At 38.2% G+C, this 21,627-nt stretch overlaps 1 protein-coding gene across 3 annotated transcripts in view; it reads right to left on the reverse strand.

The window, feature by feature from the left end:
• LOC139477034 (sodium-dependent phosphate transporter 1-A-like) overlaps nt 1-7,146 on the reverse strand; it is a 38,588-nt gene extending 31,442 nt beyond the window's left edge. For 2 of the 3 annotated variants that reach the window (XM_071259617.1, XM_071259599.1), the window contains exon 1: nt 7,033-7,146. The gene's annotated coding sequence lies outside the window, so the exon portion shown is untranslated. Of the gene's footprint in view, nt 1-2,130; nt 2,198-7,032 lie in introns of those variants that run through there. The other variant, XM_071259614.1, reaches the window with a different exon arrangement.
• Between the last annotated feature and the right edge of the window lie 14,481 nt (nt 7,147-21,627).

The following is a 21,627-nucleotide window of genomic DNA, read 5'->3' on the forward strand; positions in this document are numbered from 1 at the left end:
GATCCTGATAAAATACTATGTCAGCTATTGAGGGTGGAGTACACGCCAGGGACTTTAACGCAGCTTCCAACAGCATGTCAGTTATAAATGTTTGAGCCATTGAAAAATCCTCACAAGGTATTTATAGATGTCTTTTTTCAATCTTTCATTTTGTACTTGAGTCCTCAGGCCCATATACAAAGTATACAAAGTATACAAAAATACAAATTAAAAAAAATCAAGGTGATGGCGGTTTATCATACTTATATATTCAATGATAACAGAGTGTACAATAATTAATGATAACATGCTCTCAAGCTTTACAGAATTTTAGCAAGTTTTCTACTATAGCTGGATCATAATCATTCATTAAATTAACAAAACATTTGGATGTGCATTTCCTTAAATATTTCTTTGGTACAAAAAGATTTCTCAAATCATTAAAACATGGGCATTTCATTATTATGTGGAATTCATCCTCTAACTCATTTAAATTATAATTCTGACAGAATTTTTTCAACATTTTTCCATCTTCCAACATTTATGTAAATTATTGCACCCCTAGATCTTAAAAGAGCTAAGTATCTTCTATGCATTAAATATTTTTTGCAATACACATATGGTTCAGTATTTAATGAAAATTTGTATTTACTGTAACTATCGAATCTTGTACTTTCTCTTAATTTTGCTTGCCACTCTTGAAAAGAAATATCTCTTAATCTAAGTTTAATCATACTTATTAAATAATCAATACTACCAACACCTTGAGACAACCAGACTTCTCCAAGACCTATCAAACATAAAGATTCTATAACATTTGTTACCCAACCATCACATTCATCTAAGTGTTTTAACATATTATACGACTTTTTTGGTATTCTATCATCTGACATGTGTATTAATCTAAGGCAATATTTTATACATTGCACAAATGAATCAACATATAACGGATAGCTACCACATTCTCCTACAGCCATAGCATTTGGTGTTTGTGACGGTAAACCAAAAAGTCTTTTACATACATAATTCTGAATTTTCTCAAGTGGATCAAATGTATTGGTGCCCCAAATATGTGTTTGACATCTTATATATAGATGTCATTGGGTATTCAATATATTTTACTCCATTAGGTCTATTGTGTTCATATATACTAATAATAACCAATTATAATTATTCTGCTTTAAATGAGTGAGTGAGTGAGTTTGGTTTTACGCCGCTTTTAGCAATATTCCAGCAATATCACGGCGGGGGACACCAGAAATAGGCTTCACCGCTGTAGGGTTCATGTATATATTATGTGATGTCTGCATTTGATAGGTAAATAAAGACGTGTAAAGTGTTACTGGCACGCAGTTGAGTCTACATTGGGTAATGACGTATAGTGTTATATTATTGGTGTTTTGAAAGTGGTCGTGCGTATTTGTACGCAAGAACTCGAAATTTAGTGGGTTATGTTGATATATTCTGCGCATTTTACTCAAATACGTAGTTTATCTAAAACTATGTTAATATGTACACGTAGTGTATTTAATGGCATTCATTCAAATCCCTGTTCGCCTTGCTCCTGGGTATCGCGTCATTATAGTACACTATGAACGTATGTCACGCCATTACTTTACACTGAGGACGCATAACACGTCATTACTATACACTGAGAACGTCTATTACGCGATTATAACGATGTAGCTTCACCTCCAAGTTCAGATTTATTTATCTTCGACGCGTGTCCGCCTCATCTTCCACAGCTTGTCTCTAATTGTACACAATGCAGGGGTGATTCGTTAATAACTCGACATATCTGGGAGATAGCTTGGTATTTCTTTGCCAGAAACATGCTGCTGTTTCTGATTAATCCTCGTGAGCAGAAAAATAACAGATGTAGAATCTCTTGGCCTCAGTCAGTATCAAAATATTTTCCCCATATACTAAACAACAACAGATGGGCGATTCCACGAGGTCGGGTGGATTTTATCTCATGTCGATCACGATTCGATAACGCGACAACATTCGGTATTCAGTTATGACTGAAGGCAAATTAATTATACGATGACATAAGAATAAAATCTGACTAATGCATAGTTTAAATGATTGTATGTATTTATATCAAGTGACATAATTAGGTCATGAATATCCATAAATTATAAAACAAACCGTTGCCGAAACAGCTTCCCCAGCCCGGTTGTGGTTTCGATCGTTTCATTCAACAACCTGGGCTACGTCCCCCAAAGTGATCTTAGATCGGTTGTAAACATTGATTTACGGCAGTCACAGAGTTTAGACTGCTTCTTGGTACGAGGGTCTGATTATAGAGAGTTACTTATACATTATGCATTGATAGCAATGCTCGATAACATACCTAAAGTACCAATCAATCGAATGCGTCGGTGACAACAACGCGTTGCGTCGAAGATAATGACTGGAGAACAAAGAGGAACATGATGTCACAATGTTACGTTACTATCTTTCTAGGTTACGGGAGTGTTAGTGAAGACAGAACTATCAAGGTGACTCAATATGAGGACTTGTTTACTATTTGCTCACTACATTCTAAAACACTTTGAACAAGAAGATGATGTTTGTTGATTAATATATGTTTACCTGCGCCTGTTGGATTAATGGTGGAAATAGTTATGTTGCTTATGCAACTTACAATTTATTGATAATATCACTATGAATAATATCCGCCAGCAACGAGATTAATTATTAGAATTATTATAACACAATCATAACAATGACAAATATAATGATGATAAAGTAAATTTGATGATGAGGAGGAGGAGGAGGATGACACTACCACTAACAGTAATAATGATGATGATGATGCTTATGGCAAAATACATAGTATTGCTAATACTAATAATGGATCGAGGAGATCCAATAATAAGGAACATTAAAAATGTAAACATTTGGTGCAACATACATTTGAGCTCTTATATGAAAACAGATAAACATGGTTTTTTTTATCTAGCTAATAGTGTCAGGGACGAGGCATGCGTCGTCTACACGCACCTTGGACTTCGAATTCCTGTCGACACCACACATCATTGATAACACACAGCATGCTTAAAGGTATCCAAATGTTTTGAACATGCACGTTGAGAAGGCTCCCGTGAATGAGTAAATAATACTTAAGTGAGTCAGTTGGGTTTTACGCCACTTTTAACAGTATTGCAGTGATATCGTGGCATGTCAGCTTAATGTGAGAGGAAAGCCCGAAGTGATGACAGTCTCGGACATTTACCACTTCGGTGAAACACACGAGCACGGGTATGGTGCTGACAAACCTAGAAACATAATAGGGGCGAACCGGGATTCGAACCCACAATCCTAGATTTCTGGCGTGCCCAAGGGACGCAACTCTGCACAGCGGATCGCGGCGCCTTAGACGACTGAGCCACCCGTGCCCCCCTAAATATTACTTTAAGCCGCATCAGCAATACCTGAGCTACCAAAGGCTCCAGTACAGCACAACACTGCTTGAAATACGCGTATTTCAATAACAATTAACAATTTCATACATCCCGTACCAAAACTAGTCAACACACACAAGGGTTTGTATGCACACCGCGTCATAACTGTAGGATGATATTAATTGATTCAGCACAACGCTGAGGTGCATAAATGCATAACCTATTAAGACATATTGGACTGGACGGTTTCTCTAAGTGTGTCTATGTCAGTCAAATCTGTTCCAGTATAAACTGTTTAATAATACTATCACTCATATAGATATTCTTAACATGTTCGAACTATGAAAGTATGTTAAGTGATTCATTGATCCATATTTTGACCAAGTACATTCTTTGACTATCGCGAGTCGGCTTTTCTACACAGAGAACGAAACCATTCCCTATTTCCATTCATAAACCATTTCCCGTCAAAAAGTGAGATTGTGCATATAATCAACATTATGAATCAGTAGTGATATTCTGGAACAGGTGTCACATAACAGTAGTGAACCACGAGGAAAACATGCGCGGCGCTTGTCAGCGCAATGCACTGTGGGTACATGGCGATGAAAGGATCGGTAGTCACGTCAAGTCTTCACCTACTTTGGCGGTATAATTTCTGTTTGGAAAGTAGGGTGGTCGATCACTGCCTGATTTTGCTCTGTGTAAATCGTGATTTATGTTGAGGAAAAAAAGCAGCTAAATCGGTTTAAAGTGCAGGATGTTTTCCATTTGTGTGGGGAAAAAACAGCTAAAGGGTTTAAAGTACAGGATGTTTTCCATTTATGTGTAGAAAAAACCCGGGCTAAATCGGTTAAAAGTGCAGGATGTTTTCCATCGATGTGGAGAAAAAAAAAAGCTGAAACGGTTTAAAGTTCAGGATGTTAAGGAAAATTTAATGAATTTGCAACAAGATAACCCCTACCATGTTTGAAATGTTGTAAATTTGTGGCGAAAACAGCAAATTTATTGATTTTCGAAGATCAGATGTAGTTTATTACGTGAAATGTTTTTTATTCTATACTTAAAGGTTTTAAAAGAAATTATATATTTTTTTTTATAAAAGTATTTTTTTGAGCGCGGTATGCCAGCCTGTAAGTTTTATGTTGTTAAGAATATCGTCAACTCAATATATTTTCAATCGAAAATAAAACACATGAAAAATCAACTGAGAGGCATAGTTTCATTTGCCCCTCACTTCATATGGACTTTGTCCTCTTTATTTGGTGTTTGCAATGTTCACGCGGATACGAAACAAGGTCAATATATCATTTTAAAACAAAACAGTTGCATACAGGTCTTCTATTTTTCCAGGGCTCGAGCGAATGTTTTGAGCCAGTGAGTACATACTCACATGTTATCATTCACATACATCGTATTGATAGTTTACCTTGGGTATTCGATATACATGTACATTAAATTGGTTCCGGTCTATTGCGTATTTTCAAACAAATGAGAAGCTTTTAATCAAAATAATTCTGCAGAAGATGCTGTTTCGGGCAACTTCGAATCTGTACCAGTTCGTGTGTCTATCGACAAAAGTGTCGCCCTAAAGATAGATAATGGCCTACTCGCAATTACACAAAGGTGATATGTATGTTTGATACATTCATAGAACTGTCATGTTTATGTGACAAATCATTGACAATCAGAGGTCAATGATTTAACACATGAACATGAAGGCTCTATAAATGTATTAAACATATCAACCTTTGATGGGCCCCTTCGATAAATGATACCAATGTTTGGAACCGTAACGACCGTGAGCTATTTTTTAAAGCTTTCGGCGTCGATGACTTGAACTGTGAAACAAAAGATCACTCGAGTCATAGAAAATATGGAACATTTTTTAAATAAATACATGAACTATTCTAAATGAATACATGTAAAATATATACATTGTATTAATTATCTTCTGCGAAAAGCGTATACAGTGAATACTAGTATTGTTATACTGTGAACATTACTTGAACATGTTGTGTGATACAAAAGACGATCTGGGATAGACTACGTGAGTTAAAAGCTCTTGTCCACAGATGATGTTTAACGCCGCACTCAGCAATGTTCCAGCAATATGACGGATATCTGTAAATACTCAAGCCTGGACCAGACAATCCAGTGATTGACATCATGAGCATTGATCTACACAGTTGGGATACGATGACATCCATCAACTAATTCGAGCCTGACAACCCGATCCCGTTACAACTTAGTCGCCTCTTACAGCAAGCATGGGCTGCTGAAGACCTATTCTCTTCCCGGATCTTTTAATCAGGTGGTTAATGGAACACAATATTCCTGGAGAACATTAACAATTCCCACAGGTGTTCACTAGTTTTGGTTACAAGGAGGGTAAATAACGTTTGACCCTGACAACTTACGTCGTCACACTCCTACATGTACATTTGAATGCACACTGAGGTGCACATGCACGTGTCCTTTGTTCTTACATGTTTTGTGTAAACTGGCGTCTCAAGTTCCCACATATTCTGAGTAAACGGACAAAGTGACCGTCATTTTGGGTGGAATTAGGTGTCGGGGTGGGGGGGTGGGGGGGGGTGGGGGGGTGGGGGGGGAAGGTGTGTGTAGGGGGGTGCTATTAGATATACCACAATGTCAACCCCCCATCCCCCATTACTGCGATTACAAAGAAATCATGCATGCTTATCCGATGTCGTACAGGTGGCATGTATAATGCTGTTGTGATCATTACAGGTGAGATAAGTGTGGAATACATGGCGGTTTTTGCCAACATCAAATACTGTCTGTAGGAATTTGAACCTATGTGCTTATAAAGGTAAATAAGTGCCAGGATGAAAGGATTTCTGAAATACATGAAGTTTAACGAATGGGTGGCGCGAACGCAGGTTTACACAAAGAAAGCGTATACATATGTGTGTGTGTGTGGGGGGGGGGGGGGGGGTCTTTAATACTGGGGAGAAAGTATAATGAAGCTTCCATTAATACATTGATAATCAGCCTTGGCTGGATGTGAGATTTATGTCCTATATTTAGCAAATCACCACCTATTTTGTACTTCTACGTCTTTACGTGTCAGCAATTGTGTTTGTTAACATGTCGTCTGCTCTAATAACGTAGGTATTCGTCCCACAAATATTATTTAGGACTGGTGACCGAGACCAGATAAGTAAACACAGGGGGCATTTACAACTGTTGAAATTACTTGTTGGTGAGTATATTTTCTCGTGTAACCTCGATTTCTTATCGCAGCGCGCCGTATTTCTTCTCGATATATCCCCTTGCCATTGAAACTCCCGCCAAATGTGTTCATTGCAGACGACATATCATGAGTGAACAATGGGAACGGCGGGTGTGCCGCACCTTATCGCACACAGAAACTCAGTTTTATGAACATGTACATATTGTTTTATTCTCCAGATTGAACCTTGTACAATACAACCTCAACCCCTTTCCTAAAAAATAGACTGAACCATATGCTATTTTTAGACTTCACTCATGTGCGGACCGAGTAACACTTGTGTGATACACATTGTAAGCACGTGGGTTGGAGAAAAAAATATGAGGGGGGATTTGACGATGTGTTCAATGAATAAAAATAGTAAATTATTTCACGACCACTCACCATTAAGTCATGATGTCCATATATCCTTAAATGATCCAGCCTAGTGATGTTTTAGCGGTTCTTTTAAGCCGCGCATGCAGTAGGAATATAAACTGGAGCCGGGAGATCGCGCGAACCTATTGCCGGAAGACCGACGGGGGAGTCTATTTTCAGATAGAGGGCAAATAACGATTTACTGGCGGGAAGGCAATCATGGCGAACATATGTTATATCGCCGCTGTCAGTAATGACGAGAAATCCAATTAATATATTTAAAAGTGCTTCGTATACAAAACCGTCAGGAAACGTCCACAGCATGTTGACCAGCTTCATATGTAATGAGCTGACTGCGATATGGAGAGAAATATCGATATATATTCCTATTTTCCAATGTAAAATAAAATTTTAGTTGAAATTCCATTTAAATGTATTTGTTTATTCGCGCCAGGTGAACAGTTCGTGCTATTTTCGTGTGTGACGTAACAGGGAAAACACCCACTTCTCTTTCAGACGATGGTTGATGAACTTCTAATTTTCAGTTATTTCCAAAATGTCAACAAATTACTTCCTTTATAACATCATAAAAATGAATCTGAAAACAAATATATTTTCCAAAAAATATGTTTTCTTGTATTTACTATCCTCGTCGATTTCTATGGGGATTCCCCAACAAATAGTTTATTTAGAGCCCTGACTTGGATTTTATAAATGTAGGCGTACACATGGGACACAATCAGAAGACTAATACAATAAATTTATGATGAAGAACATCATAAGCGCGCCGAAAGCCGCGGTCCATTTCTCAAACTGCGAGGTATAAACTAATTACAATTACTCTGTAAACAGTCACTAGAAAAATAATGGAAGGTGTATAAGTTTTGCATACTAATAATATCACTCTCAGTTGGAATTTCTTCCAAGGAAACACACTATCCGAATGTTTCAACTTTCTGCATAGCAAAAGGCATCCTTTCAGCGGCTGCCTGACCATCTTCCCGAGGCAAAGGTGTTAACTGACTATGAAAGTCCTGTGGAAACAGTTCAGAACTGTCTGATATTTATGCAAAGTTTAACAATACTATTGCACAGCTTATGCAATACGCTTCTCTCATTTGAACATAAAATATCAAAACTCGTAAATTCAGCAATCGCCTAATGTGTATGCAAAGTTTCACAATAAATATGAAACAGTTATGACTTATTCCCCGTGAATGAATCTTCCCTTCTTTTACATCATTTCCTCATTTTTTATCTGAGAGAAATGTTTTAATTGTAAAGATTTTATTGAGGATGAATATCACGCTTTACCACACTGTCCTTTACACTGATGAAAGAAAGAAGCAGCCTTTTCACAAATACACACAAGTTCCATACGGTTTCATGTTATTGAATGCTATCGAGAAAGTTAGGTTTATTTTGTCGCATCATGAAATAATTTGTTTAGTTGTCCTAAACAAGGTAATATCATTTTCCATACACCTGTCTGATATTCACCTAACTGTAACATAGTTTCATGTTGTTGTTTTTTATTATTGTAAGTTAATTTTACTTTCCTGGTATTTTATGTAAAATAATTTTTCCTGGTTCCGCATGGAGCGGCTCAGTATTCTAATGTATTTTATCTTGTATTTTGTTTGTATGATATGTTGAGGTGAGATTGAAATAAACTGCCTGCCTACATCTGAAACCGACCTGCTGCCATGGAAACGCTAAAAATACAAACTGTAGACTATTCCCCCGTTCACATGCGCCTCCATACATATGTGTGTATATTCGCATAGTGTGTATAAATTCATGCGTGAGTATACTTGTCATGTGTGTATATTTACACCAGAAGCAAATTTGCATCATGTCTGGAGCGTATGTATAGTCACACATGTGTGCATATGTTGCATTGTGAACGTTTATGCCAACGTCAGAGGACGATCGGAGAAACGTGAACCACAGAAACATATAGAGAAGTATGTACGTTAAGAGAAGATGTTTCTAACTTGTATAACTTAATGACAAAACAAACAATCAGTCAAATGTAACCACAAAGTGTCTTTATTTTTATCACGATGTGCTGCACGTGTTTCCAAACTTTACACCCTAATCCTGCACAAGACAAATGGTGCATCGCGAGTAATGGATCTATGACGAAAGTCGTGATGCGTTCATGAGTGTGTGAGTGAGTATGGTTTTACGCCTATTTTAGCAATATGCCAGGAATACCACAGCGGGGGACACCAGAAATGGGCTTCACACATTGTACCCATGTCGGGAATCGAACCCGGGTCTTCGGCGTGACGAGCGAACGCTTTAACCACTAGGCTACACGACCGCCCCTATGATGCGTTCATGAGCGTCGTACACCAGTATGTTCGTTTGTGCGTCGAACCAGTCTAATATTTCTTGAATATGAGTAATTCTTCATACATTAACCAACATGTCTCGTACTCGCGTTTCTGCTGTCGGTGAGTATATATTTGTTGATTTGCCAACACCAACGAAATTGTCAATAGTTCTGTATTCTGAAGTTGCCAACTTTTATGCGTATATACAGAGTTGAGCGGAAGGTGTGTTTGGTTTCAAGGAGTCAAAACTTTGTGCACAAATTAAATCAAACACATGTTGCTTCACGAGAAAATTTCCGGTAAAGTAAAGCTCTTCTCAATCAACTTTGACTGGAAAAAAAACCTGATTTGTGTTGAAAGTGGTGAACAGACTGACGAATATGTGTGCCTTACACAAATTATATACTTTATTTACACACCTAAGTTGATTTTCATGTGAACGCAGAGTAAATTTACATATACACACGTATGTATAGTCACACATGTGTAAAATTACTCACGTTAGTAAATGTTGTGCATGTGAACGGGGTCATGGCTGAGTAGCAACAGACACTCACAGCACTTTACTGGTGTGGATACAACACGTCTTCCCCGAAGCGAATCCTGCGATTGTTTTGTGACCTTGGGTAAATCTTAAAAACCGTGATACAAAATAAAAGAAATAGATAAAAAAGAAGACCCAAATCAACCTTATGAAAGAGACCATGATATACAATGTGACATAGTTGTTTTTTCACAGAAGGCATGTTTTGTCTGAAAATCAAAATCAAATCATTTTGTGAGTCGAGTTTTATTTGTTTAGTGCACAGAAGACAACATTCCAACAAAATGGGATTAGAATTAGTTTGGTTTTCATGCTACAGTTCGTCTTTCCCTGAAACTTATTTCTGTGACAAAAATGTTTTCGAAATAGTGCTATGAACAGTACCGGATATACATACAGTTTCTATGGCAACAACGGTTGGGGTTATTGACCAGTGTCAGTTCAGAAAAACACACAGATTGGTCACGTTCTAAGGGACACAACTCTAGCCATGTGGAATGGTTCTTCGAGTGATTACGGAGAACTAATTTCTTACGTATTTTACAGCCGCTTCATGTCATCGAAAGGCAAATTCACGTGTACACGGTGAGCGGTGCACCATTGTGTTTATCACGATAAAATGCCTATATGTTTGAAATGATAAAGTGTAATTGGGATATAAATATTAATAACATCACAAGGAAGAAAGTCCAAACAAATATATGCGGAGTTACATAGGGTAGGTCATCTGTATTAATTGCATTTCTCAAAATTATTCAAAATCGCCCTGTGTCCAAAAAAGTTTCTGTGATGATCCATAATCACGGGTTTGCTTATAAACGGATAACCAAACAAGGAGTATTCAAAGTTCATGCATGGGCGTAGGTTTGAATGAGGAAATTGTTAACATTCTTGTCGATGACGTGGCATTGTTCGTTGATATGTTAACTGACCTACACGTATACCTTGCATTATAGTGAGAACGCAACTTCACTGTACCATAATCAGAGACTGTAAAATATAGAAATAGCTTAAACAAATAATTTTAACTTCCTAAATCTTATGGTTAAACGTTTAATCAGAACACTGTATTTCTTCAGATGTTGAGAATTCCAAACTAAGATCGTGATTTTAAAATGAATACAACAGGCCGACTTTAGGCCTTTGAAATCTATTTTTTTTCAATTGAACTGTCTCGTGAACTGAATCCAAATTAGAATATACAGTCTGGCTTGCTTGTTATGGAACGATGATATTTACGCTGAATTGTCGGAATAAAGAAACTTGATTTTAAATTCAGTTTCCAACTATTCTAAAATTATAGATCATTATATTTGATAAGATATGAAAGTAAACAAGATCCATGATTCAATAAATACGTTTACATTTCTTGGCTTTAGGCAACAAACAAACAAACAAACAAACACTCTTGTATACAAATTGGGTGAGTTGCAGGACAATATTGCACCTGGTGTCATCATACTGATTTTCAGTGATACATTCATATAATGTGATCTCACTTCCGTGATGCCATGATTCCACGATTCAATGATTCAATGCAGAGACCATTAAGGACATATATATCTGTCCTCGCATGAATGCACTTTTGAACTTTGGACCATTACTATTACATAGTCTCTGTTCAATGGTAGGAAAGGCCAAATAAGGCACATTCAGGTGGGACAGGTCGGGTCAGCTGGTGACTAATTTACGCGTGAATGGTTTTATGTATAATGCACCCGCAATTACCTTTCTCCGACGTTTTACAACGGAACGATTTAACAAACCGTTGAGTCGGGACTCCAATTTACAACTGAAAAGTCAAGGGGTTATGTCTCTTATATACTGACCAATTTCATAGATTTTTTTCTTTACTGAAATAATTCAACAGACAAAAACCTACCGAACTCAAACTTACGGATCCGAAAGTATGATGAAATTATAAAAAAATAAAGTGAGTACAAATACCGAAGGTTTTGTTTGTTTTTGTGGCCTTAAAATAATGTATTTTATGAAAGTCACGTGAAACGATCATATCCCAACAAATGACAATTTGTTACTTATACAGTTTAAGCGTTTGGCATTGCAGTCATTCGTGACCAACTCGTGTTATTCCGGGAGAAGCCGAATAGCGACTCGTGCCCCTCTCATGGCCATTTTTGCGATATGTTCCGTCTAAACGCAAACGGACATACCTAAAACAATTGTCAACTCGTTGCGTAATGGTTCACATACTTTTCACCATATATTATATATATTTCAGATGCATTTTAAAGCACATCTGGACATGCGGAATTATACAGTATGATTGAACACATTTAGCTGTGTCTTGGGTATATTTTTAGATGCAAGACATATGTATAAAAATATAAATAATTTCTGAGGGATTTTTTGACGATTAATTTGAAATCATAGGCGCATTCTGATTGGTTTGTCGTATTTTCGCAGGTCTTCTTGCAGGTTACGGAAAAAGGCGAGTGGTAACGAATGGGGGGGGGGGGGGGAGTCATCTTGCTGGTTACGGAAAGAGGCGAGTGGTGACGAATGAGGGGGACGAGTCTTCTTGCAGGTTACGGAAAGGGGCGAGTGGTGACGAATGGCATTACAGTTTCATACAAAATCTCAATAGAAATTGTTTTATCAGCCCTGGGTATAGACTATCGTACGTAAACCTGTTAACATGGAAACAGCGTATTTTAAAGATTAAGTATATACCAATCACATGCGCCTATGTGAAAGAATCTTAAAATGTTTTTTTTTAAATTGGTCAGCTAAGAAAAAAGACTAATATAGAACCAGAAGACTGTCAAGGAAAACGCCCTATCTTGTACCCCTTGTACCCCCTAAATCTAGACTTAGTCAGAAAGAAGATTAAATACTATGGAATTCCTATCATACAGATTATTCCTATACAGTAATATAGTTGGTACAAATACCGAATGTTTTGTCCGTCTTTGTGGCCTTATGATATGTATTTTATCAAAATTACGTCAACCAATCAGATCACAACGTTCTGACAAGGAGATAAGATGAATAACTTTTGTATGCTTCCATCATATGAACATCTGGTGATATGCTATTGAGGGCATCTGTAGTGTGACACAGTCTGATTTGTCACGTCTAACCTGTATGTCTGATCTATTAAAGTGTCTACATTCCCCCGGGCAAATGGCGTTTTGTTCAATACACAGTTTACGCTCACGTATATTATTAAAATATAAAAATGCTTGCAAAATCAGAGGTATATTTCATTTTCTCAAGACAGGTGTTTCCAATTGCATTGAACAATGACAAACTATAATAATAGCTAAACAGTCGAATCTAAGATTTCCGATATGTGTCTCGGACAATGACTTGTGATCTAGTATATCTCTTTATCATAATTTGTATATCTATAATAAATATGAGAGAGAAGGTAAAGACGAAAACATTGAAAATCTGCATCTGAAGGTTACAATTTGAACGCAGATTGAAATGAGAAACGTTTGTTTGCCGCTACATTGTCAGAATACAATGTGTTTATGGTTAGGCTTTGTGGATTACGAACATAGAAAGTCAATGTTATGCTGTAAGGAGTTTAAATTGCTGAGATTGCAGATAAAAGAGATCGTCAAAAAGCCTGTCGCCATTTTTCCAGTAGTACACTGCTGTACCACGTCTATAATTAATACAATTATTGTACAATACAAGTATTGTACACGTACATGTAAGTCAAGACATATATGTATATACACGGCCACCCCTACAGCTCAGGGGCCTGTTTCACAAGGACATTTCTATATCTACAGATATACATACATACCCATTGTTCGCAGCAAATCAGTTCTATTCACAACCGCAACAAATAATCCACAGCATCTGTTTCTCAATCGGAATGACGTCACATCTCACTGACAAATTGTCCTCAATAACGCATGGCATCACTGTTGTTTCACTCGTGGTTCGCAGATGTCGCCGTGCCTGCCATGAATATCGTTTCTTATAACATTGTTTCTGCATTAATGTGAAATATACCATAAGGTACATTTTGACACTCAAGCTGGCTCGTGTTTGGGGGGGGTATTAGGAATACATAGTGTTTATTCCTAACACAGGATATTTACCACCCCGAAACACACAAGCGTGATAACCTCTTTATCACATAATGTCATTCTTTAATTCTGTGCTTCGAAATCGCTTTCTCTCTCTCACAAACATTACCGAAACATTGCGACTTTTCCTGGAATGCGCGCATTAATATCTATTACGTCATAGAGTATGTGATGTGTCACTAGGACAGTGACAGTAGCCAATATAGTTCCAACTGAAATCTGTTTCTTATACAGTGGCGAAGCAACATGTGCCCAAAACAAAATTGTTTTTAATTGCCTTTCGCGGCAATCCATCGGTCTTTCCGCTAGAGTAACTGCCCTTTGTCAAAGGGAAGCTACTCAAACCCTAGTCTATGAGACGTCACGGTCACGGTCAGACGTTGTTGACAGTCGGCCTGTCCTGTCATAACGTTAAGAAGTGTAGTCAGATGTACACACAGCGACAAAACGAAACAAGGTAACAATTCAAACGTATTTAGGCCAAATCCAACTATTTTGATTTGTGGACAGATTTGGCTACTGATCCCCTGGTGCCCTCGCAAAATTGTTTCGAAATTTATATCGCCAAAGTAGCCAAAACTTATAAAATGCCTTAGATACGTCACAGCTAGAAACTGATTTTCAGTATATTAGACTGTTCTTTTGATAATGATAGCAATTATCCCTGTTGTTTATCCAGAATCCCGATGGTTAATTCTGACTCGATCGCCGAATTACGAGGGCGACGCCATGTTTGTTTATAAACAGTGAAAGTAATCCCTACTTGACCTTTCATATTTGCATCTCTATCCGCATATGACCCCAACGGATATCGTTTTTATCCGTTGGCTTTATCCTGCCGAGAAACCTACCCATTATATGATAAATATATATTCACATATATTCCTGTATCAGCATATCTAACCATGAGGAGATGCGTAAGTCAATTATGTCATGTATCATGTCTAAGTATCATTAAAGCATGTATATCAGAGTATCGATATGTCAATCATGTCTAAGTATCATTAAAGCATGTATATCTAAGTATCGATATGTCGATCATGTCTAAGTATCTATGAAGCATGTATATCAGAGTATCGATATGTCAATCATGTCTAAGTATCTGTGAAGCATGTATATCAGAGTATCGATATGTCAATCATGTCTAAGTATCTATGAAGCATGTATATCAGAGTATCGATATGTCAATCATGTCTAAGTATCTAGCATGTCCAAACAACAACTCATGCTTGTCGGGGGAGGCAGCTGAAGGGATCGGGTGGTTTGCGTTCGCTGACCTGGTTGATGCATGTCGTCATATCTCAATTGTGTAGATCGATGCTCATGATGGTAGTTATCGGATTGTCTGGTCCAGACTCCAGTATTTACAGGCCGCAGTCCTATTGCTGGAAGATTGCCAAGTGCAGCGTTAAACAACAAACAAACACCCCCTCCATCTATCTAAGAATCCTTCCATCATGAATATCAGAAGGTCGACATATCAAGTATATGTAAGAATAGCCCCGTCATCAATACCAGAATTTCGACATATCAAGTATATGTAAAAATAGCCCCGTCATCAATACCAATAAAGTATATGTAAAAATAGCCCCGTCATCAATACCAGAATGTCGACATATCAAGTATATGTAAGAATAGCCCCGTCATCAAAACCAGAATGTCGACATATCAAGTATATGTAAAAATTGCCCCGTCATCAATACCAGAATGTCGACATGTAAAGTAAATGTAAGAATAGCCCCGTCATCAATACCAGAATGTCGACATATCAAGTATATGTAAAAAAAGCCCCGTCATCAATACCAGAATGTCGACATGTAAAGTATATTTAAGAATAGCCGCGTCATCAATAACCAGAATGTCGACATATCAAGTATATGTAAGAATAACCCTGTCGTCAAATACCAGAATGTCGATATGTCAAGTATATCTAAGAATAGCCCCATCATCAATACCAGAATGTAGACATGTAAAGTATATTTTATAATATCCCCGTCATCAATACCAGAATGTCGACATATCAAGTATATGTAAGATTTTAAATAAATGCAGTTAATATACAAAATATATAAATATTCAAACAACTCAATTAGTACTAATTGGGCCTTGGCACAAATACAGTGTATCAAAGGTTTTTATGTCTTTTTACACGTAAAGTGTTTAAACATATGAACAAAACAGACTATTGTGAAACTGAGCATAACCAGGTGTTAGTAGATCAAGGTGAATGTCCATGACCTATGACACCTTGACGACAGGTGAAAACAGGTGCTTGAAACCCACGTGCATGTGATTTGTCAGTGGTTAGTGATTTGTGAAAGGCATTGTGGGATAGTGTATCATCGTCAAAATATCAGAACGTAAAAGTAACATATTCTCTTCTCAAACAACAAGTTACATGTCATCATTGTTATGTACACAAACATAGCTGTTATTTTTATTGGTGTTTTGATAACTTTTTTTCCAAGGCTAATTTGCATAATGCCTATAGTCTGTTTCTGCCATGTCAATTTGGACTTAGTTATATTTTTGTATGTATAAAGTGCCTACAAATTTCCTCCTGTAAAGTACATTTTGTATTGAGCACTGAAATAAAACTAGCACATCCAGACTAGTACTTTTTCCAGTTGTTTTGTTATTTCGTATTTACATCTACGTAATGCTACATAAATCCAGCAAAACAGGTTTTTTTCATTTCCACGAGTACTTTATTTTAGTATCCACGTATCCACCCGTGTATCATATCTGTCAGAATGCCTATGCTTGTCGTAAGAGACGAATAACGGGATTGGGAGGTCAGGGTCGCTGACTTGGCTGATGCATGTCATCGTATCCAAATGGCGTAGATCGATGCTCATGATATCAATAACTGGATTGTCTGGTCCAGATTCGATTATTTATAGACCGCCGTTGGGAAAGAAAAAAGTCTTCTAAGGCGTCTTAATACCCAACAATACCACAATACCACTCAACTCATACCCAAGAATCTGTGCCACGGGGATCTTCTTGGGGTAATGAAGAGTCATCAGTGGGAGATTTTTATTTCGGGGTCGGGGTAGGGATAAGGAAATCTGTCTTTATCCGCTTGTGTTATGTATCGCTGTACACGTGGATTCTTTGGGGGACGAACGATCTATGATCCGTGATTGATTGGGGCGAAGCCCATTTGAAGCGTACCTAAAATCGCCGACAATTGTTTCTTCGTAGTTGATGGTCAGTGTGGCCATGTGAATGGCCGACAAGGTATCAGCTGTGTATCTTCAGTCTTTTGAAGTCTTTCGTGCAAGGACATATGTATTTTTATCGGGCTCCTGTGTCTTAGTGTCCTCCTTTGTGCGAAGGTATCAGCTGTGTACCTCGTGTGTGTCTAAGTGTCCTCCTTTGTGCGAAGGTATCAGCTGTGTACCTCGTGTGTGTCTTAGTGGCCTCCTTTGTGCGAAGGTATCAGCTGTGTACCTCGTGTGTGTCTAAGTGGCCTCCTTTGTGCGAAGGTATCAGCTGTGTACCTCGTGTGTGTCTAAGTGTCCTCCGTCATGGAATGACATAAGCTGTGTACCTCGTGTGTGTCTTAGTGTCCTCCGTCATGGAATGACATAAGCTGTGTACCTCATGTATGTCTTAGTGTCCTCCGTCATGGAATGACATAAGCTGTGTACCTCGTGTGTGTCTTAGTGTCCTCCGTCATGGAATGAGATAAGCTGTGTAATTCGTGTGTGTCTTAGTGTCCTCCGTCATTGAATGACATAAGCTGTGTATCTCGTGTGTGTCTTAGTGTCCTCCGTCATTGAATGACATAAGCTGTGTACCTCGTGTATGTCTTAGTGTCCTCCGTCATGGAATGACATAAGCTGTGTACCTCGTTTTTGTGTCTTAGTGTCCTCCGTCATTGAATGACATAAGCTGTGTACCTCGTGTGTGTCTTAGTGTCCTCCGTCATTGAATGACATAAGCTGTGTACCTCGTGTATGTCTTAGTGTCCTCCGTCATGGAATGACATAAGCTGTGTACCTCGTGTGTGTCTTAGTGTCCTCCGTCATTGAATGACATAAGCTGTGTACCTCGTGTGTGTCTTAGTGTCCTCCGTCATGGAATGAGATAAGCTGTGTATCTCGTGTGTGTCTTAGTGTCCTCCGTCATGGAATGAGATAAGCTGTGTATCTCGTGTGTGTCTTAGTGTCCTCCGTCATGGAATGAGATAAGCTGTGTATCTCGTGTGTGTCTTAGTGTCCTCCGTCATGGAATGAGATACGCTGTGTACTTCGTGTGTGTCTTAGTGTCCTCCGTCATGGAATGACATAAGCTGTGTATCTCGTGTATGTCTTAGTGTCCTCCGTCATTGAATGACATAAGCTGTGTACCTCGTGTATGTCTTAGTGTCCTCCGTCATGGAATGAGATAAGCTGTGTACTTCGTGTGTGTCTTAGTGTCCTCCGTCATGGAATGAGATAAGCTGTGTACTTCGTGTGTGTCTTAGTGTCCTCCGTCATGGAATGACATAAGCTGTGTATCTCGTGTATGTCTTAGTGTCCTCCGTCATTGAATGACATAAGCTGTGTACCTCGTGTATGTCTTAGTGTCCTCCGTCATGGAATGACATAAGCTGTGTATCTCGTGTATGTCTTAGTGTCCTCCGTCATTGAATGACATAAGCTGTGTACCTCGTGTGTGTCTTAGTGTCCTCCGTCATTGAATGACATAAGCTGTGTACCTCGTGTGTGTCTTAGTGTCCTCCGTCATTGAATGACATAAGCTGTGTACCTCGTGTATGTCTTAGTGTTCTCCGTCATGGAATGACATAAGCTGTGTACCTCGTGTATGTCCTAGTGTCCTCCGTCATGGAATGACATAAGCTGTGTATCTCGTGTGTGTCTTAGTGTCCTCCGTCATTGAATGACATAAGCTGTGTACCTCGTGTGTGTCTTAGTGTCCTCCGTCATGGAATGACATAAGCTGTGTATCTCGTGTGTGCCTTAGTGTTCTCTGTCATGGAATGACATAAGCTGTGTATCTCGTGTGTGTCTTAGTGTCCTCCGTCATTGAATGACATAAGCTGTGTACCTCGTGTGTGTCTTAGTGTCCTCCGTCATTGAATGACATAAGCTGTGTACCTCGTGTATGTCTTAGTGTCCTCCGTCATTGAATGACATAAGCTGTGTACCTCGTGTATGTCTTAGAGTCCTCCGTCATGGAATGACATAAGCTGTGTACCTCGTGTATGTCTTAGTGTCCTCTGTCATGGAATGACATAAGCTGTGTACCTCGTTTTTGTGTCTTAGTGTCCTCCGTCATTGAATGACATAAGCTTTGTACCTCGTGTGTGTCTTAGTGTCCTCCGTCATGGAATGAGATAAGCTGTGTATCTCGTGTGTGTCTTAGTGTCCTCCGTCATTGAATGACATAAGCTGTGTACCTCGTGTATGTCTGAGTGTCCACAGTATTCGGATATAAAAAAAGGAATTTATTCGAAAGTTTCACAAAGTTCACAATTATTTTAGAAATTTGTACTATTTCGGAAAATAATGACAATTTTTGAGAATGCAAAGATCTTCTATACGAGAACACTCGAGAATAGGAGTCTAATTTTGAAAGAAGACCCGTTTGTGTTTAACTGTTACCATTATTTTTATGTTTAAATGATCGTGAAAGCAAGACATCTGCAAATGAAATATATATGAGTGACAGGATTCCCGAACAAAGTCGAAATTCGTTTAAAGGACGATATTGTTTTTCTCCTGTATAAAAATGTCCGTCAGCTCAAACTCTCGCGTGATATCATCGATTATTTCGTTGTTCTAGGTTTGGCTTTAGTCTGTTTGTGTTTCCTTTGTATCAAACTTAGACAAGCTGATTTTAGTAACATAATTAAAATATCCGAAATATGTAGTCTGCCACACTTGTGTCTATAATTGTTACTCTTGGCGTCGAGGAGATTGGCATTTCGTAATATTGAATAATTGCGTAATTTTGTTGTTATGTTGAGTGGTTGTTGTCAGCACGATGCTAAACAATACATATGGAATCCCGTTAACGAACATGTTTTTATACCCATTCTTGGATAGTAAAATGCATCGGGCTTGCATAAAAGTCAACTTTTGCATGGAATGCATGCTTTTCTGTAGCAGTTGCGTTTTTGTGACTTGACTCCATACATGTACTACAATACTGAAAACCAAACTTTATTGTTTGAAAAATACACTAAAATATTGGTGTCACAAGAACTTTTGTTGTTGAGTATATTAAAAAAGAAAATAGAACTGTGTCATTTTTCATGCCCGTCAGCTTTCGCAGTCATGAACCTCACCGTGCACCCCAAACCCCACCCCACCCCACCACCCAACTCATCCATCCCCCTTCGCCTCTATAATAGATGACCAGTCCCTAATAACCTTACACCCACACTGACCTTTCTCAATCGATTAAATGCTACTGTATTAATTATTAGCCCGGAAATCCGTAAGTAAGTAACTCAAGTACAGACACAAACTTCATTAACTCGAAAGGAATTTTGCTGAGTGGGGCATTAAACCACAAACACACTTTACAATTTTTGAAGTCGGAAATAACACAGGGTGCCTCATAACAATGTTCTTCTCACCGAAGACGAACTGCCCGGCTATTCAATGTTCTAGATACAGCGCAACTACAGCATCTCAATGATTGATTTAAGGGGCATTTTGAATCAGTTGTTAAAAAAGGCCAGTAAGACGTCCTCGCATTAGCGACACGCTGTCCTCAAAGCGTAATGACATTCTCCAGACCTGACTCCGCTCGGCCGGCTTCACACACTCAACCCATGTGCGAGGACAATTGTGCTCGATCTGGGCGAAGTGTTTGACATAGTTTGGCCCACATTGTGTATAGTACTTATCAAGGATTGGCACGACTGTACACCAATGATTTTTTACTTGGATCGTTTTCCTTAGATGGAAGTCGCTTCATGTTATTCATCTATTGCTATATCATGTTACAAAACCAGACTGTAAGCAATTTCAACTGAGACAGGTGTTTTCAATCATCGGAATAAAGGAAACCCAGTTTCTTATGCTTAGATTAAGGGCTGCTTGTGTTGCCAGCCTTGTCTGATGATCAAATGTGCTGGTATATAACTGTCTCAAGATTTAGAAAATTATGCAATCGTTGGGAATGAGAGAACTAGATTTCTTCAACTTCAACTTTATTTGATATTTTGAGATAATTGTTCAGAAATAGAAAAGCGTTGAATGCATATTCTGAAAGTTATTTTTATAACTTTATTTCTTTTATGAGACAGACAGCAATAATATCCATAGCATATGCTTCCATTCACATGCAATGGCACTAATGACCAGAGGGTTAACGCATTCGTCTGATATAGGACGACGTATTTGACTGGTGGGCTTGCCAATATCTAGCTGCCATGGAAACACCTATTATTTTTCAAAGTTAATATTTTTTTAAACTTCAAAACGCGCTCGAACGAAATAAAAACCCTACCCAAACAGAGACTTAAGGAAGCCTTTCAGGGCTATTTGTTTTGATCTTGAAATTTTAAGATAATAAGGTTAAATGTTAAGATTATAAGGTGAAAATTATATTAAGTTGAAATTTCAAGATGCATCTTGGAATTTCAACTTAATATCTTGAAATTTCAAGAACAAAGGAAAGCAAAAAAACAAGTGGCCCTATA

The sequence above is a fragment of the Haliotis cracherodii genome, unplaced genomic scaffold, assembly GCF_022045235.1.
Source record: "Haliotis cracherodii isolate W230 unplaced genomic scaffold, xgHalCrac1.p SCAF_1, whole genome shotgun sequence".
Lineage (NCBI taxonomy): Eukaryota > Metazoa > Mollusca > Gastropoda > Lepetellida > Haliotidae > Haliotis > Haliotis cracherodii.